Source organism: Crotalus tigris, unplaced genomic scaffold, assembly GCF_016545835.1.
Source record: "Crotalus tigris isolate CLP2741 ecotype Arizona unplaced genomic scaffold, ASM1654583v1 scf7180000024461.5605484, whole genome shotgun sequence".
Taxonomy (NCBI): Eukaryota; Metazoa; Chordata; class Lepidosauria; order Squamata; family Viperidae; genus Crotalus; species Crotalus tigris.
Window position 1 is genome coordinate 1,706,397 of NW_024100632.1, and position 16,816 is coordinate 1,723,212.

Here is a 16,816-nt window from a genome sequence, read left to right on the forward strand (position 1 = left end):
GGTTGAAAAATATTGTTATAATGCAAAGGAGCTGGTTTCCTCACGCTTCTCATTCCTGGACTTACAACTGTTCATTTGGTGACCGTTCCCTGGAAAAGCGTGGCCTATGACCGTTTTTCACATTTACGACCGTTGCAGCATCCCCCAGGGTCACTATTATTACTTCTTTCCTTCCTTCCTTCCTTCCTCCCTGTCTTAATTTTTATGTTGCTATCTCCCCCTACAAGGTAACTCTGGGTGGCTTATAAAACAAGTAAAAAAATAGTTAAAATATCAAAACATTAAATGGACAGTCAATTAGAAAAGAGCCCTGGAAGACTATTATATGCCTCCAAGCAGAAAAATTCTGAATTACTCACAATGGAAGAATGGTTGCTGAAGGTGATAGAAGTGGCAGGGATGTCAAAAATCCACTTGATTAGAGGAAGATCAACAACTGCATTTAACAGGGACTGGAAACCTCTTATGGACTGCTTGTGGGGGAACAAAAGAGAGAAAAATGAACCTGCAATTGATGGGTTTGGGGATTAGAAAGGATAAAATACCTCAACTCTCATCTATAAATAAATTTTAAAGCCTAGTTATTCAGTCACCATCAACAAAGGTCAATTGAGAGTTACCAGCAATAAAATCTACACTTTAACCTGAATCAAATCAGCTAACTTTGTATTCTTTTCCCTTTCTTTTCAGCTCATAGCTTATTGGATGGGATCGCTCCCCAGTTCAATATAATAGATTCGTTCCCCATTCTCCTTCAAACTTCTTAAAAAAGAACCATTTACATGAAAAAAAATTTTTTCAAATATTTATAAAGTGGTTCTCGGCTTACGACCACAACTGAGCCAAATTTTTGTTGCTAAGTGAGACAGTTAAGTGAGTTTGCCCTGCTTCATGACCCTTTTCACCACCCTGGTTAAGGGAATCCCTGCATTTATTAAGTTAGTCACACGGTTGTTAAGTGAATCCAGACCCCCCCCCCTTGACTTTGCTTGTCAGAAGGTCGCAAAAGGGGATTACGTGACCCCGGGGACACTGCGACCGTCGTAAATATGAGTCAGTTGCCAAGTGTTTGAATTTTGATCACGTGACGGTGACTGTCAGTGTAAAAAACATTCCTAAGTCACTTTTTTCACTGCCGTTGTGACTTTGAACGGTCACTAAATGAACAATTCCCTGAATTGTGTTTATCTTGTTCGACGTTACTTCAGCAAAACTGTATTTTGAAAACCTCAAATGACCTCCCCCCACACACACATCTGTGCTTCGCCCAGAGATGCAAACTACAAAATTCTGAAAGGCCGAATAATGAAAATGATATCACCCGTCCCAATGGGAGTGACTCATTTCTGCAGATGATCTGCCTTTGAAGGGGAGAAATCTGAGAAAAATCAGGGTATTTTGGAAAACACGAAGGTGGGGGGTGGGTGGGGGGGAAATGGCTACGAAATGCCTGCGGATGAAAGGAAAGATTGCGGCTGAAAAGAGACAAGCTGTGAGGTGAATCAAACTTGTTCCTCTCCGATCCCGAGGTGATTTTTCGCCCATTTTACATCCTACCAGCCAGAGAATGTTTGCAATTTTATTTATTTTTTCCTCCCCCCCCCCCCATCGGTTCAAGGGAGCTGGACTAGATGACCTCCAAGGTCCCTTCCAACTTTATTATTATTAAGGGATGCCAGACCCAGGCTAGAGACGAGACAGCGAGACCTTTTTATCTCCTTACACTGGCGGACAGAAACTTGCCAAAACTCAAGTTACTAAGCGAGAGAGTGGTTCAGTGACTTTGGCCTGCATTTTACGACCTTCCTTGCCACGGCCGTTACGCGAATCGCTGCAGATGTTAAAAGTCAGCAACACGGTTGTTCAGGCAATCTGGCTTCCCCGTGGACTTTGCTCGCCCAGAAGGGGAATCACAGGACCGTCCTAAAGATGAACCCGTTGCCAAATGCCCGAATTTGGATCATGGGAATGCTGCAACGGTCGTTAAGTATGGAAAACAGACATAGGTCCCTTTTTTTTCAGTGTTATGCAATTTCGAACGGTCACTGTAATGAGTGGTTGTAAGTTGAGGCTAACCTTCGAGCCCAGAGGTCCCCAACCTTTTGGGCACCAGGGACCGGTTCCGTGGAGAGAGGTTTTTCCACAGACCGGAGGGTGCGTGGTTTTGTGTGCTGCCTGCATCCCACAGATGGGTCTCTGCTCATTTGTGTGGACCAGTTGCTGGCATGCCGCGGCCCAGTACTGGTCCACGGCCCGAGGGTTGGGGACCCCTGTTCTAGCCTACTAGATACACCCTGAGAGATTCTAGGGTCTGGTTACCCTCCCCTCTTTCCCTTTCCTCCACCCAATTCAGCACTGCACAGTCTCTTAATCGGAGCCCCTCTTTGGGGAACCCAAAAATCTCCCCCAGGTGCACTTTTCATGACATGGAAGGATATTTTTTTTTCCATTTCATTTCTTTTTCTTTTCTTTTTTTAAAAGGAGAACAGAATTTTGGAGATGTCCTCATATACAGAATATGCATTTTATTAGTGATGAGATCACTCTGGCCTTCAGTTATCTCATTCTCCCTCTGGAGGTGTCTGCAAGCTCTCCGGTTTCCCGTCTTTCCAGGAAGGGAAGATCTTCTGAGAAGAAACCCTCCAGTCAGGACTTCTTTCAGGACAACAGTTCGTTTAGTCGCCGTTCGAAGTTACGGCAGGACTGAAAAAAAGGGACCTAAGACCATTTTTCTTTTCTGATGTATGTCTTTTCTGATGGTTATGATCATGATTGATCGCTTGCGGCTTGTATGTACACTGAAAGTCAAATTGATTGTGTGTCTAATCACACTTGGCCCACAAAGAATTCTATTCCATTCTATTCTGTCCTATTCTGTTCTTCTGTTCCATTCCGTTCCATCTTTATTCTATTCTATTCTATTCTATTCTATTCTATTCTATTCTATTCTATTCTATTCTATTCTACTCTATTCTATTCTATTCTATTCTATTCTATTCTACTCTATTCTATTCTACTCTATTCTATTCTATTCCTTTGTTATTCTATTCTCTGTTATTCTATTCTATTCCTGTTCTGTTCTATTCTATTCTCTATTCTATCCCATCCCATCCCATCCTTGCCAACTGTGACAAGGAAGGTCGTAAAATGAGGCAAAACCCATTTAACAAATGTCTTGTTTAGGGGCAGAAATCCTTGAGCTGAATCTCGCTCATAAGGCTAGCGCTGCCTGTATCCCAAATGGACTTAACCAGCAAATTCCAGAAGCGATTAAGAAAAGATGTGGATGAAGCTAAGGCTTGCTTAGCGACTGAAATTTTGGGCTCAGCTGTGGTGAGTAAGTCGAGGACTACCTGCAATAGCAGCAATTCTTCACCTACCTGGACAATTATGGCATTAACCACAGTCTATGGCTCAAATGCATTTTGGCAAAATGTGATTTTTCTTTCAGCGTTCCAGTTGGCTCCCTGTTCGCAGATTTTCTGACCTGCAGAGAAGGGGAAAGCAGCAATAATTATAATAAACAATACACGGCATACCTTCTTTTTGATCACAGGCCACTTTTGAACAATTGACTGAACTACCAATCAACCCCCTCTTGGACTTTTTCCTCTTTGCTTTTAAATGGATCCCACGACCGTGGGGACACAGCAACAGTTGTAAAGCCTCGGAATTTGGATCACGTGATGGGGGGGGATGCTGCCAAGGTCATAACTCTGGAAACAAATCTGAGTCATTTTTTCCAGTGCCCTTGTAACTCTGGACGGTCACTAACTGAACTGTTGTAAGTCAACCCTAACTCTGATCCTAACCCTAACCCTAACTCTAACTCTAACCCCAACACTAACCCTGATCCTAACCCTAATCCTAACCCCAACACTAACCCTGATCCTAACCCTAATCCTAACCCCAACACTAACCCTGATCCTAACCCTAACCCTGACCCTGACCCTGGCCCTAACCCTAACCGACATTTCTACTCACAGTCAAAGATACAGGGCAGTGGAGGTACGTTCGTTTTTCTGGCTCCTGCTAAGCTTGGCTGAGCATCCTTCGTCTTTTGTCCATGGTTTCTCGTTCCCAAAACGAGGTTCTTTCAAGAGTCTGACTGTTTGCAAAGCACCTGACAATATGACTAAGGATGAATGCAGCGAGGGGCTGCCCACACGGTTTGGCTGGATGCGGAACGTGCAGCTATGAGGCATCCACCACGTCAGATGTCTTTCCTCCAGCTTTTTTCCCCGCTTTGCATTTGCTGGGGGTGGACAGCTATCCGAACCGCATGAGTCACGCTTGTGTGTTTTTCAATCGTCCCCACCAACAGGGAGTTCAAGACAGGAGGAAGGAGAGCACAAACCTACACAAGGCAATCTATTTGGCTGCAGGTATTCTTCAACGTACAACAGTTCAATTAGTGACCTGTTCCAAATTACCGCAGCACTGAAATACTGTTGTTTTTTTTCACCTTTACGACCGTTGCCACCTCTCAAGGTCACCTGATCAAAATTCAGAGGCTTGGAAACTGACTTGTGTTTATGACAGTTGCAGCGTGCCGGGGTCACATGATTCCCCCTTTAGCGACCTTCTGACAAACAGAGTCCAGCCCCCTGCTCAAGCAGGAGAACCTATACCATCTCAGACAAGGAAGGAAGGAAGGAAGGAAGGAAGGAAGGAAGGAAGGAAGGAAGGAAGGAAGGAAGGAAGGAAGGAAGGAAGGTGTCAGAATCCAATTATATTTCATCTTTAATTATCAAACATAGAAACTCCCAATTCTGCCTTCTCTGGATTCTGCCATAAGAGGGAGAAAAGGGGGAGAGCAAAGGGGCTTTATGGCCCTTACTTCCTTCAGCACACTTCAAAGGACTGAATGTGTGTTTATTGTGGCCTCTAAGCTTTAACATATCAAAGAAGAGTAATTGCCTTTCATGTAGTTATCTGAAGTCTCCATCCAGACGGAAGAAGAAAGGGGATGGAATTGTGATACTTGAAACTATCACTGGAAGGGGGGTTGATTGGGTGGGACTACTGGGGAACCCCTTAAAACCTTGAATGGGAGAGCTTGAACCCCAAGTCCTGTCTAGCATGCCTGCAACCATTTTCTCTTAATAAAGGATTCCTGTTGGAAGAGCTATTCCAAGAGTTCTGTCTTCTTAAGATGCAAAGTGGGGTGGGTCCTTACATTAGACAGGACTTGCAAAATTAATCCACCTGGAAGGTAGACCCTTGCCGGGGGATTTTGCAAAAATTTACCATGTCAGACAACGAAGCAAGAGAGGGAGAAAACTCCCTGGAAAGAGAGCCGCTGACCCAGTTGGAACCTTGCCAGATGTTGGGATCCGAGAGGCCAGATTTCTCAGAAGAAGAAGTGGTGGAGACACAGGACCACAAGCCTCGCTGGTCGATGGGCGTTGGAAAGAAAAGCGAGTGGGGAAAGGAATCAAGAAAAGTGACCCTGAGACGGGGAACCAAGCAACCAGAATGGAAGCAGGAGATGGAGAAATCCCTGCACGCAAGTGAAGAGGGAGGAAGCTGTATGCCGTACTCAGACTGGATCCTAGAGAGAGCTATTGACCTGATGAAGAGAACTCTCAGCTCCCTAGGAGAGGAGATTCCTGAGCCCTACGCCCGCCCCAGTTCCTGGAGCCACAAAGGGAGAGACACCGAGGGGGACGTGGAACCTGCAACCCCAGGGACATTTACTGATCCAGGAGCTCCCACCCCCTACCGGACCACAGATGGAAATCTGGACGGAAGACACTACCACCCACAATGGAGGCACCGATCCATTCCAAGACGTCCACCGTTGGAGGTGAAATTCAAAGGGGAGCCAACACGCTTGGGGTTTTTCCTAACCCAAGTCCTCAGCTACATGGAGGAATATGGGCAGGACATCCCCAGCGACAAAGCCCGCATCCGGATCGTGCAATCTGCCCTGGATGGACCAGCTGCAGATTGGGTGGTGAACCTGCATGACTCCAATGCCCCAGAACTCAGTAACTTCAACCGTTTCATGTCCTCGTTGAGAAGACGATTTGAAGACCCCCTGGCTGATCGCAAAGCCCGTGAAAGAATAACAACGATGAGGCAGGGCAAACGCCCAGTGGCTGAGTATACACAAGAATTCCGAGCCATTGCCAGCAAACTGAATTGGCCAGAAGACATCCTCCTTGGCCGTTTCAAAGACGGACTAAACTATGATCTATATGATGCTTGCCTGCCCCGAGGAGACCCACATCGACTTGAGGAATGGTACGTCTTGGCAGAGGAAGCAGAGATCGACATATTGAAGAGGCATCGCCGAGGAAAACAATGGAGCCGCCCCCCGCCTGAGCTGACACACCAACCGGTGAAATCATCGGATACAGCCAAGAAGCAGATGGGGTGTTTCAAGTGCGGAAGAGAAGGGCATCGAGCTGTAGAATGCCGCTCAAAGGCCCCCCAGCACAACCCAGACAGATCCCCAATCAACAAACCCAGAGGATATTCAGCTAAGCCAAAAGAAACAGCCATGAAAATGATGGAAATTGCAGAAAACCCCACCTCTGCTCACCAAGGGGAAAGAACTCCAGCCTACACCACAGGGACGGTGGATGCCTCAGATGACAGCTCGGAAGGCGAACCCCTGGTAAGTGGACGCATCACACCCATCTTCAAAACAGTGACTATATTAATCCCCCCCATGCCCGAAGCTGTGAAGGTGAAAGCCTTAATAGACTCTGGCTGCACCCGCTGCCTCATTAGCCCAACACTAGTGGGGAATCTGGGCATCCCATCCAGGAGACTGGAACAACCAATCTCATTTGGCCAGCTAGATGGATCCATAGCAGGGGGGGTGCCAGCTACCCTAGCCACTCTGCCAATACACCTCTCCCTGGGCAACCATGAAGAGGACTTAACGTTTGTGGTGACCCCAGGTATGGAATGCCCAATGATTCTAGGGATGGAATGGTTGAAAAAATGGAACCCCTGGGTAAATTGGAGGACGACAGAAATCAAATTCCCGAAGGGGGACCCTATGGACTTAAAACCCCAAGAGAGGCTACCAGAATCAAGAATAGAAAAAGCATCCATAGGAGAGGAAAAAAGATTAACAGAAATACCAGAGGAATATAGGGACCTTGCTGAAGTCTTCAGTGAGGAGAGGGCGAATGAGCTTCCCCCCCACCGACCCACAGACTGTACCATTGAATTCAAGCCTGGGGCAAAACTCCCGAAGCCCAGATTATACTCCATGAGCCCAAAGGAGAAGGAGGAAATGGAAAGATTTATAAAAAAAAACCTGGAGAGAGGTTTCATTGAACCAGCTAAGCCTAAAGTGGCTGCCCCGGTCCTTTTTAGAGAGAAGAAGGATGGCTCTTTACGTTTATGCGTGGATTATAGGGCCCTGAACACAATCAGTGAAAGCAACCTATACCCGCTGCCCCTCATGAAAGACATGCTGTCACACCTATCGAAAGGGAAAATTTTTTCTAAACTAGACTTAAGGGAAGCTTACTATCGCGTGAGAATCAAGGAAGGGGACGAATGGAAGACTGCATTTAACTGCCCCATGGGGTGCTATCAATTCAAAGTCTTGCCATTTGGATTACAAGGGGGCCCTGCAGTCTTTATGCAATTAATCAATGACGTTCTAAGGGAGCACCTGTTTAAGGGGGTCCTTGTTTACTTGGACGACATTCTTATCTTTACCGAAACAAAAGAAGAACACGTCAAACTTGTCAGAGCGGTTTTAAAGAAGCTGCGAGCCGCTCACCTATATGCCAAACTCTCAAAATGCGAATTCCACCAGGAAAGGATAGACTACCTAGGCTATCGCATATCCCCACAGGGCATTGAAATGGACCCAGAGAAGGTCAGAGCAGTATTAGAATGGGCACCACCCCGCACAAGAAAGCAACTACAAAGTTTCCTGGGCTTTGCAAATTTTTACCGCCAATTCATCCCCTCATTTGCACAGATAGCCTTGCCCCTCACCAACTTACTAAAAACGAAGGGAACATCCTCAGTAAAACCTAGCCAGCCACTAACATGGACAATGGAGTGCCAAGCAGCGTTTGAGAGACTAAAGAGACTTTTTTCTGCCGAACCAGTACTAAGGCACCCAGATATGGACAAGCCCTTCATAATACAGGCAGATGCAAGTGATGTGGCAGTGGGGGCTGTGCTATTACAAGAAAATGATGATGCAGTATTGCAACCCTGTGCATATACATCTAAGAAACTCACGGAAACAGAACAGCGCTGGCCCGTATGGGAGAAGGAGGCTTATGGGATACGTTGGGCATTACTCACGTGGCGACAGTTCCTGGAAGGCAACAAAATCCCCTTCCAGGTATGGACTGATCACAAAAATTTAGAAGCCCTGAAAACTTCCAGGAAACTCAATCCCAAACAAGCCCGCTGGTCCCAGCATTTTCACCAATTCCAATTTAAGCTCAAACATTTACCAGGAAGAAAGAACTTCCTGGCAGATGCACTATCTCGCATGCCCCAATATAACAGCGCACGAACCACAGACTCTAGACCAATAATGGCAGAATCACAACTGGCAGCGCCAGTAACCACAAGAACCCAAGCCAAAATAAAACCACAACTGGACAGCCAAACTGGGATTGAATTCAGAAAAAGTTTGGAAACAGATGATTGGTTCCAGAAAAACAAACATGTGTGCACAATGAGAGACGGATTGCCTTGGGTAGGGGAAAAGTTATATATACCAACAACTCAAAGACTAACTTTCATGCAACTTTGCCATGACACAAAATCAGCAGGGCATTTTGGATTTGTAAAAACTTTACACTTAATTAAACGGCAATTTTGGTGGCCATCAATAAAAAAGGACATAGAAAGTTATGTTGCCAGCTGCCCAACCTGTGCATCAGCAAAGAGGTTGCAAGGGAAATCGCCAGGGCTGTTACAACCAGTGGCAAGTCCCTCAGCCCCCTGGAGGGAAATAGCCATGGATTTTATAGTGGAATTGCCTGAAAGCAATGGGAATACTGTTATCTGGACAGTCACGGACCTATTTTCCAAACAGGTGCACTTTATCCCTTGCCAAAAAATTCCCACTGCAAAGGCCTTAGCAAAACTTTTTATCCAGCACATTTACAGATTGCACGGGGCACCCCAACGCATCATCTCTGATAGGGGAGTGCAATTTACGTCTACATTTTGGAAGGAATTTTTATCCCTCTTAGGGACCACTCAGGGACTGACATCTAGCCATCACCCTCAGACAGATGGACAAGCGGAACGCTGCCAGTCGGTACTTGAGCAATATTTGAGATGTTTTTTAAATTTCCAACAGAGTGATTGGACGGACTTACTTCCTTTTGCAGAAGTTGCCTACAATAATGCAGTCCACTCCAGCACAGGCTACACTCCTTTTCAAATAGCCAACGGCCAAAGTTTCAACCCTATGCCAGAGTTAACCCCAAAAGAACCAACGATCCCTTCACTGAAAGAATGGATGGAAAACCTACAAAACACCTGGCCAATAGTCAGAAAATCACTAGATGAAGCTAGGCGGGCATACAAAGCACAAGCCGATAAAAAAAGGGTTGAGCCTACACCATTCATTATAGGAGAAATGGTGTACTTATCTACAAAATACCTAAAGTCCCTACAGCCCTGTAAAAAACTTGGACCAAAATATATAGGACCTTTTCCAATTAAAAGGATCATAAATCCAGTAACAGTAGAATTAGAATTACCCAAAAACCTCAGGCAAATACACCCAATTTTTCATTGCAGCTTGCTGAAAAGAGAGCATCAGTCACCTCTACGGCCAAAAATCCCCCCCCCACCACCTCCAATCATGGTGGAGGGGGAACAACACTTCGAAATAAAAGAGATCCTTGACTCTAGGAGATATCGTGGAACAACTCAGTACCTAGTTGCCTGGAAACACCTCCCTGCCTCACAAAATGAGTGGGTCCATAAACGTCACGTCAGAGCCCCGAAGCTATTGAAGAAGTTTCACACAGAGTATCCTAACAAGCCTAACTAAATTTTTTACTTGTGTTTTCTTTCAGGTGGATCTCTCTTATTGTTAAGAGGGGCCGGATGTCAGAATCCAATTATATTTCATCTTTAATTATCAAACATAGAAACTCCCAATTCTGCCTTCTCTGGATTCTGCCATAAGAGGGAGAAAAGGGGGAGAGCAAAGGGGCTTTATGGCCCTCACTTCCTTCAGCACACTTCAAAGGACTGAATGTGTGTTTATTGTGGCCTCTAAGCTTTAACATATCAAAGAAGAGTAATTGCCTTTCATGTAGTTATCTGAAGTCTCCATCCAGACGGAAGAAGAAAGGGGATGGAATTGTGATACTTGAAACTATCACTGGAAGGGGGGTTGATTGGGTGGGACTACTGGGGAACCCCTTAAAACCTTGAATGGGAGAGCTTGAACCCCAAGTCCTGTCTAGCATGCCTGCAACCATTTTCTCTTAATAAAGGATTCCTGTTGGAAGAGCTATTCCAAGAGTTCTGTCTTCTTAAGATGCAAAGTGGGGTGGGTCCTTACAGAAGGAATAGAATAGAGCTGGGAGGGACCTTGGAGGTCTTCTAATCCAGCCCCCTGCTCAAGAAGGAGAACCTATACCATCTCAGACAAGTGACTGTCTAGCCTCTTTTTAAAAATCTCCAGTGATGGATTAAACACGATAAGTTTTAATGCTGAAAACATGTCCGGGGAGTGGGGGATGCCTGCCTCTAAATTGTACGCCCTTGATCACCTGGGGTCCAAGCAACACCCTCCTAAACTGGCTTCTAGCAAGCGTATTTTATACTCCGTGAAAGTGAAGGCTTCAACGCAAAACCCAGATACATTCCCATCCAATCCAGGAATACAAAGAGGAGACTTTGCATAACTCCACAGAGGTGAGAGACTATTAACAGAGAAACAATCATTAACAAGTCTTACACCTACTCGCTGTCAAAAAAAACCCAACAAGTGTTGGCTTACTCTCAAGCTAAGCCTCCCATTTCATTTTGATTGTTTATTACTCTAAACGTCTTGCTCAGCCAATCTACTCGACAGATAAAAAGGTGAAAAAACCTGTCCTGAAAGCAAACAAAACACCTGACGGGAAGACTTCAAAGTTCATCAGATGTCTTCAGAAATATCGTGGCTGACCTCACCCACCCAAGTAGGAGATTTTTAGGAACGAATGGAAGATTATTAAAGAGAGATACAACCCAGAACCAAGGAGAAATAGAATAGAATAGAATGGAATGGAATGGAATAGAATAGAATATGGAATGGAATAGAATATGGAATGGAATGGAATAGAATAGAATAGAACAGAATCTCTATTAATTAACATATCAAATATATTAAACTGCTACACACAAAAGACACCTAGCTTGTGCTCTTGTTTGGTATTCAACTAAATTCAGAGACTGTTTACCTAGTAGAAAGATACCTCTGGGGTTTGAAATAAACACTTTTGCTCTGGGAGTTGAAGTCCACGAGTCGTAAAAGGGCCAAGTTTGAAGACCCCTGGAATAGAGCAACATCAGGAGAACATCGACAGCTGTTGAAATCATTTTGCTAAAGGGACTTGCATTGCAATTCTGGCTCCCAAACAGTTAATGTCCAAGAAGGGATTTGGAGATGAGTCAAGTATGAAAAAGTTACACCCCAGGAAGAACAGAAGAAGATGTCATTTGCAGACGGGGTTTTGGAAAACTTCCTAAGTTTCTTTCATATATTTCTTTTTTGAGCACTACCAACATTTTAAATTAATAATTCGCCTGCTGCAGTGAACAGACTGGGGATGGGAGAATGGAGGAAAAAGGAATAGCTTTAGGTTCCTATGGTCTAATTTCTTGTTTAATTGGTTGATCCTTTTAGGTTCTTATGGGGTTGATTTGTTTGGTTGAAATCTTAAAACGATCAACCAATAAAGGTTATCTATCTATCTATCTATCTATCTATCTATCTATCTATCTATCTATCTATCTATCTATCTATCTTCGCCTTCATTCGTGAGATCTAACCATGGATTATCAACTACCATGGCTACTATCGCAATGGAGAAAGTGTGTACCAAGCTTACAACATTCCTGCTTTTAAAACTTTATTCCCAAGTCCACCGAGATTGGAACAGAGTGTTTGGTGATCTTAAGCAAAGCAGAGAGGAATGTAAACTGGAAAGGAAAGAACTGTTACAGGCCATCTAGTCATGCATCTTCTTCCAGAGCCAGCAAATTTTTGGCTCCAGCTCAGCCTTGAGGGTGTGGTAGTTCTGCAGTATTATCAGCAAAATGAAGTGTTCCAATATTATGACTCCTTCCCTTGCTGTTCTGGTAAGCTTCTCCCCAACATTTGTGCAAATCTGCAAGAACAGTTTTCACGAACCTCCCAAAGGTGCTTTTCGGGAGGCCACTGGACTTCCTTGTTTTTCTTTGAAGACGTTTCGCTTCTCATCCAAGAAGCTTCTTCAGCTCGGACTGGATGGCCAGGAATGGAAGGACTGATACTCCTTGCAGCTTTCTTGAACCCCTCAGTAAAATATTCCAGCTTCCAAGTGGATTAACAGGGGCAGAAAAACAAACTCTGCAACCAAATCAGCAAGAGAGCAACTCTTATTTACAAGGAGTTTGCCCATTCTTACTCTGATGTAGTGTTTTGTCAACCTTGCTGACTTTAAGATGTGTGGGCTTCAACTCCCCAGCCGGCATGCTTTACGTTTCTCAACCTTAGCAACTTGAAAATGCCTGGACTTCTCAACTTCCGTCACTTTAAAAGACCTGTGGACTTCAACTCCCAGAATTCCCCAGCCCGCTACACTATCAACAGTATCATGCAACTTACAGGAAAAGAACCAGACAACCTGGCTTTGGAAAAGGGTAGGAAAGAAAGCCGAGGGGGGGAGGGAGGGTAAGGTTAAAATCTCAAGAGAGGGAAAACAAATGCCTGCCTTCACTATCAATAGCGTCTTTACTTATAGGCAGAGTGCCGATGACAGAGAACCAGCTGGAAAATTAACATGTTGAAGTTTATATCCAAAATATTATGACAATGTCAGCAGACTTCATTTTGATAGCATATGCATAAGTGAAGTAACTGCAGACAGAATTGGGCCCGTTTCAAAATAACAGTTGCTATCGCTGCTTCGAAACAACACGCCTAGCAATTAATTTCTTCACCGATCTATCACTTGCTGTTAAAAGCCAAAATGCCAGCGAATTTGGGCTCTCCTTTATTGACGCGTGTGGATCTAAGATAATTAACGTGTTGTTGTTTGCTTCTCAGCCTTAAAAATGGGGACCACGAGGGACTTTGAAATGACAAAACTTAAAATTCAGGGGGGAAAAAAAAAGTTATTTTAGAACTTGGCAGGAGGAAAAAAAACGTGCCAGAAAGGAACGAAACTTGGGTAGAAGGCACGAAAGAAAAAAGTGTTGCCAAATTGTTATCGCAGAGGCGCAGAGAAAAATGGAAGGGCAATCGATAATTAAAACGAGTTTTGAAAGTGGATGGAGGGCTAAACAAGAAGTTTCCAGCAGAATGAAGTGAATGAGAAACTAAAGGGGTGAAATCAAACGAGGAAGATATAGAAGAAGGATTTTAGAGATTTGCATGGACAAGACAAAAATATGCTAAAAAAATGTTTTGGTTTTGTTTGATGTTTTTTTCTTTGCCCCATCCCAAAAGGATTTAAAATTTTAACAAGTCTCTTTCGAAATTCAATATATGAAAATTGTCCAGGTCATTTTTTTGGCTTGTTGCTTGTATATCCTTTTTAATTATTAAGGCATCAGCAAGTTTCATCTGTATATCCAGTATAACAACTTTTTCTACATCATTCTTGCAACCTGTCATTTTTAAATCCCCTTTTAAATCAGTTTTAGTTGTGTCTAGTAAAACCTGTTCTTCCATAAACTCTCTTAAACACATATTTATAATGGCAGACACTGTTAAAATTATCTTCTGGATCCATTGTTCACAAATATTTTTCAGTTCATCCAATGTTAAAATACTTTGCTCTGTCCTGTATTAATAAACCAAATTTAAGTATTCTTCCCCTTTAATTGCAATCTTTCATTGTTTCGGGTTCCTCTTGTGCCCAGCCTTCAAAGTCCCATCATATCATGTTGTTTTTAATTCAATTACTTCAAAACAACAGCATTTATCCACGAGGAGGATTCTTAAAATTAATTTCAATACCTTATTTCAAATTCATCTGGACCCCTTATCCATTGGTAGCTTTCCAAAAACCAATGTTCTACTCAACCATTTGCTGTTTTCTTCCAGCCCCACCACAAGAATATTTTTGAGTCATTAAAATTATAATTTAAAATTTCTTTTAGTAAGGATTGATGGAGTTTTTCCCAGGGCTCTAGAATAGGTTGTTGCAAAGCTTCCTAATAGCTAAAAAATAGTTAAGAAGCCATTTCTGGAAAAGATGAAGAAATCAGGCTTGGCGAATTATATGGCCGTAAAAAATAAAGATGGGTCAATTCTAAAATAAAATAAATAGGTTATGTTAGAGATTTGGGCTTGATTGAAATCCCTCAATGCTTAGCTGTTCAAATCACAAGCTGATTAGAAAAACCTCAGTTCCCACAGTCTACTCATAAAAAGCAGCTGTCTGGAGTATCAAGTGGGCAATCTCACCACCTCTCCTTTTTCCAGAGAGATTTTGTCAGCCAGAATTCACTGTCTGGATATTGATCTCCACCCCAATGCTATCCACACTCTTTCAGCGAGATCTAGCTCACCATGAATTCCCTCCAAAAGTTCTCCATCCATTTTTTTTTAACCGCTTTGGAAATGCTGACATCCAATTATAAACACCGTTAAATTACGCAGGAGCAGATCAGCTTCTAATATATACAAATAATGCCTCCTTCTTCCTCTCTAACCTGCTATACACATATATACCTAGGCCAGTTTTTCTCACCCCTTGGCAACTTTAAGATGAATGGACTTCAACTCCCAGAATTCCCCAGCCAGCATTCCCCCCCAAAAAATTGAATGGAGAACTTTTGGTGGGGATTCATGGTGAACTGGATGTCACTGAAAGAATGTGGACTGCATTGTGATGGAGATCAATGGCCGGACAGTGAATTCTGGCAGACCAAAATCTCTCTGGAAAAAGGAGAGATTCTGAGATCGCCCATTTGATATTCTGCTGCGTTCCCTGGCTGGGGAATTCTGGAAATTGAAGTCCACCCATCTTAAAAGTTGCCACGGTTGAGAAACATTGACTCAGGCTGCTTGAAAGGATGGAAACATTGGGTTTCCCTCTCAAGATCAAGTGGAACTGGGCCATCCAGCCACAAAACCAGTTTATGATTATTGGCCTTTGGGTGAAAGCAACTGCATAAAAATTAAGTGGTACACAAGACCAGCTTAATGTTCAGGATTTGGCCAAAACCAATTTAGGCATGCATTTGAAAACTACTGCGGTGGACTTGAACAGATGGCAGGCCCTATGGCTGTCATTAGGAGGCTGGGCAAATGAGATTAAACTGAACAGGCTCTCTTGCTGCTACGTTATACATACAGGAGGTCTCATCATAATCTTAAAGATGCCTTTGGAGGCTAAAAGCTAAACATAGCTTAGGCCAACTCACAACGGATTTCATCCTCTTCTTCATTTAACTGAGAGTCTCCAGCTTGAGTAGGGGGTTGGACTAGAAGACCTCCAGGATCCCTTCCAAGACTGTCATTTTGTATTAGGTGTACCCCCCTCCCCAATTAGCCTAAACACAACTTTCACCTAAAGAACAACTAAACATCTAGCTTAGGAAGCATGTAAAAGTTTGATGGATACCCATAATGTCTTCTTGCACTAACTGGGGAATAAAAAAAATAAAAATAAATCGATTCTAATGCAAGATTTCAGAAGGATACTAACTTTCCAGGATGCATTCTTCTCCACCTCTCTTATTTACTTAGGAATTGATATCCAAGTTTTCCACACAAGGGAGAGAACGCAAGCAAGCTAACCATAAAACACACACAAACACACACACACACAAAGCCAAAGGTTATAATCTTCAATTCCTAAACGGGTTTTGCAAAAGAGAGACGCCTCTTTGCAGGTTTTCCCCAAGCAAAGAAGGTAAAAAAGGCTCTCAAAGGAAGCCAAGAGCCCCTGCTGACTAAAATGACACATCCATGCAGTTTTCCTAGCAACAATAAAAAAAAAATGAGGTTTTTGTTGCCACTGTCTTTTTTTCCAGGATACATTTTCGACTTCCTATTCTAGCTTTAAAATAATAATAGTAGTAATAATAATAATAATAATAATAATAATAATAATAATAATAAGCATTTTAGCATGTTTCCCACCCCCCCCCCAAACAAGAAAGCCTCAGCAAAATAGAGGACAAGCTGTCGTTCCAGTAAAAAAAAACATTGCAGTTCTGCAAAAATGCTAAATTTTCAAGTATAACAGGGACGGTTTGAAAGTCTCCCTAAAAAAAAAAAGGGGGGGGTCGGGGAAGGAGGGTTTGAAACTTACTGGGTTTGCTATTTCCAAATCCAGATCCTATAGCAGATTTTGCACATCCTAAATTATGGATTATGACAGGTAAAAACACAAACAAACCCATGCGTTGTTGGTGCAAAACATAAACAGGCAGGTTGGTTTTACCCAGAAATTAACCAATAGTTACCCTCACAGCGTATTTATTTACTCAGCCAGTCAGAAACCAACCACGTAGACCAAGCCCCTTCCTCAAATCCTGCACAAAACTGCTGCGGGGAGGTGGTGTGTGAATTCAACAGTTCAGACCCCCTCCCCAGAAGCCCCCCCCCCCCCGAAAAAAAGTAAAGTAACATTGCAAGTCCACA

At 43.4% G+C, this 16,816-nt stretch overlaps 1 protein-coding gene across 6 annotated transcripts in view; it reads right to left on the reverse strand.

The window, feature by feature from the left end:
* The window catches only part of TAOK3 (TAO kinase 3), a 63,576-nt gene that overhangs the window by 39,760 nt on the left and 7,000 nt on the right, over positions 1-16,816 (reverse strand). For 2 of the 6 annotated variants that reach the window (XM_039332521.1, XM_039332523.1), the window contains exons 2-3: positions 3,381-3,487; positions 360-470 (exon numbers count right to left, since the gene is read on the reverse strand). The gene's annotated coding sequence lies outside the window, so the exon portion shown is untranslated. Of the gene's footprint in view, positions 1-359; positions 474-3,380; positions 3,488-11,414; positions 11,529-16,816 lie in introns of those variants that run through there. The other 4 variants (XM_039332525.1, XM_039332520.1, XM_039332522.1 and 1 more) reach the window with 3 other exon arrangements.